At 31.7% G+C, this 3,613-nt stretch overlaps 1 pseudogene; it reads left to right on the top strand.

Annotated features, from left to right (window-relative positions):
- The first annotated feature begins 1,035 nt into the window (after positions 1-1,035).
- LOC143562938 (uncharacterized) lies at positions 1,036-2,308 on the top strand (annotated as a pseudogene).
- The last annotated feature ends 1,305 nt before the right edge of the window (positions 2,309-3,613 follow it).

Raw genomic sequence — 3,613 nt, 5'->3', positions numbered from 1 at the left:
GTTTTGTTTTTCTTTTCTAATGCGCACGTTTAGGCTGTTTGCTTCTCGTAAGACATCCCGGTTTTTGTCCTTAATAATATTTCCTTCCAAAAACAGCTTTGTTTGAATCCCAATATAATAACATAGTCTGTGAGTCGTACGTATCATGCTCGCGGGGCTTGTTTTAGCCCATAAAGGGACATTTTAATAAGCATACGTGATCCAGGTAGTCTTTGTTGTGAAACCCCAACGTAGAAGATTTTAATCATGTGTTAAATCTGCCAATAATTGGTGACGAATCTGTCATTAAAAAAATTATTGGATATTAAAATAAAAATAAGTCAGCCGACTATTTTCGCATTTTCAAAAACTCAAGTTTATTTATTGATATTGTCGGTCAATGGTTATTTTAGTAATTTATTTAAAAAAATATATAATATAATATAATATTAAACTATAACTAAATCTTACTGTAGCAGTTGGCTTATGGTCTAATGGCATGTGAGTAATGGTTAAGGTTTAGGATTTTATGGTCTTAGATTCAAAATATAACTCAATGAGGTTTTCCTACACTAATGTGTTTTCATTTTAATGGTGGCCTAAAGTGTCAAAATCAATACGATGTATAGTCAGTGAACCGAAAACTTTTCACTTAAAATAAACATAATGGGACTGATTCGTTTACACAAAACTGCAATTTATTCATTCTCAAGAATATTATTGTTTACTTAATTGCAAACTACATTTTAAAACTACAAGCATTTATTAAATATATAAAAATATGTTTTAGTTACATGTATTACATATATCTTCAAGCATACAATTAAGATTTTCTAGAGACAAAGTCGCACACCTCATAAGCGCCTTTTAATATTCTCTCTTCAGCACTAATAAATGCCACATGTTCATTCTTGATTTCCCACGCTCTCCTTTAGGAACCATCTCTTCTAAAAATGGAGGTAACATCTAAAACCCATCTCCAATTGGCAATTAGGCAATCTTATACCTTATAACCAAATAGTTTGATCAAGATGCTAAATTTTCATATGAATATACATGCAGAAACCATTAGTCACGGAGATTATAGTTCGAATCGACTGTATGGGTGCGTTCAAAAGATTAAAAAGGCTTTACATGGTATTAATGGTAAGCAATTAAGTTAGTTGTCTTGATCATCTAGCACATCACTTCTATCTCGTTCTTTTGTTCATGATCATATACACACACAGTTTTTCTTTTACAATGATATTTACAAAATTTCTAAATATACATCCTTTGCCTCTGTAAGACCTCCCACTAACACGCAAAAACCTCTACTAATATACATCCTTTGCCTCTGAAAACTTTTCAGGCATAAATGATATGTATTTCAACATTCCTCAACAAAAACTGACAATAATCGGGTGGGCGGATACTGAAAAAATTGTCAAGGCCATCAAGAAAACAAGGAAACATGCAATCTTGTTTTCAGAAACACAACCATCCCCGTCAACCAAACCACCATTAGAAGGTAGCACACCACCAAAAGAGCCAGAAAGTACACCTCTAAAACCAAAACCAGCACCAGCACCAGCACCAGCACCAGCACCAGCACCAGCACCAGCACAAGCACCCACGGCTCATCAACCGCAATCTACACCACGACAACCATCACTACTTTCAGTATCAAAAGAATCGGAAGAGGTTCACATTGTCCATCACTACCCACCTGACAATGGCCACGGTCACAGGCATGATCAACGAGCATCAGTGGAACATTACTCAAATCTAGTACAAAAACATGAGCCACCGCTATTGGTCCTTGTGAAGCACAACTATAGCACGTACAAGCCTACGCCTTATGTCACTAAATACACCCGTCCACCTCCACAACAATTCACACATTACAACACACCCGAACCACCTCCACAACAAACACATTATGCCAGACCACTTGAACCACCACAACAATTCACACATTACAACAGACCAGAACCACCACAACGTTACACACATTACAGCAAACCAGAACCACCACTACAATACACACATTATCACAGACCCGACACACAATACAGCAGTCCAGAACGACTACAGCCGTACACAAATAATCATCAAGCCGAATTACCACCGCGCTATACTAACTATAGAGGTGAGTATCACAGCAATAGGAATGGGAATGATAATATTACCTCAATATTTAGTGATGATAATCCAAATGCGTGTACGATTGTCTAGAAGAAATGATAGGACTTTGGTACAAGTTAAAGCCACACTTTTCTTTTAAGTCGGTGAGAGGTGGCGAAAAAGTTAATGGAGAAGTTGATTAACATGTGATAGACGATGATCACAATCATTATGATGATCTCATGCTGAATATGATGGGAAGCATATCATTCGTAGCTTGTAAGTGCCGGAAGAATCCATGCTATGTCTTAACATTTAATTTAATATTTCAAAATATATATATATATATATATATATATATATAGGGAGAGAATCATTAGAGAACTCCATTTTCTGAAGAGAACTAGAGAACTAATAATGAAGTATTTTTAATTTAATTTAAAAAACATTTTTTAAAATTTTTTTTCTTTCATCCTTCTTATATATTGTTATTCTTCACCACAAAAAAAGTAAAAATAAAGAAAAATAAAAAAAAATAACGAGTAATGCATATATGCAATACACCGACTTTTTTAATAATGCATATGTGCAATAGTGTGCATTTTGATATTTGAAATAGTGTTGAATAGCATATATATAGTTGTTTGTATTGTTTATTTGCAATAGTGTTAAATTATATACAAAAACTAAAAAAATGGATATAGTGCATATGTGCATTAGTGTTGTATTACATATATGCGATAATGTGTTTTGCATACAATTACTAGTGTTGTATTTGCATATATTCAATAGTGTGCATTGGATAATGCAATTGTATTGTATTATATGCAATAAAAAACTATTGTATATATGCAATAGGCATTAGTGCACATATGCACTACAATACTTACACCGACAAGTTTTTTTTTTAGTATCAATATCATCTTATTAGAATGAGGAAAGAAAAAAAATCACAAAATAATTTTTTTTAAAATAGTTAAAAATAATTATTTACTAGTTCTCTATTAAAGAAGAGTTCTCTCTAGATCACACCCCTATATACATATATATATATATATATATATAGGGAGAGGATCATGAGAGAACTCCATTTTATGGAGAGAACTAGAAAACTAATAATGAATTATTTTTAATTTAATTAAAAAAATATTTTTAAAATTTTTTTTTCTTTCATCCTTCTTATATATTGTTATTCTTCACCACAAAAAAAAGTAAAAATAAAAAAAAATAAAAAAAATTAATGAGTAATGCATATATGCAATACACCGACTTTTTTTATAATGCATATGTGCAATAGTGTACATTTTGATATTTGAAATAGTGTTGAATAGCATATATATAGTTGTTTGTATTGTTTATTTGCAATAGTGTTATACTATATACAAAAACTAAAAAAATGGATATAGTGCATATGTGCATTAGTATTGTATTACATATATGCGATAATGTGTTTTGCATACAATTACTAGTGTTCTATTTGCATATATTCAATAGTGTGTATTGGATAATGCAATTATGTTGTATTATA

The sequence above is a fragment of the Bidens hawaiensis genome, unplaced genomic scaffold (assembly GCF_021521415.1).
Source record: "Bidens hawaiensis isolate Kalapana, Puna unplaced genomic scaffold, B.hawaiensis_p1.1 tig00001179_1, whole genome shotgun sequence".
NCBI lineage: Eukaryota > Viridiplantae > Streptophyta > Magnoliopsida > Asterales > Asteraceae > Bidens > Bidens hawaiensis.
Note: the sequence above shows the minus strand (reverse complement) of the source record. Positions and strands in the feature narration are given on the sequence as shown.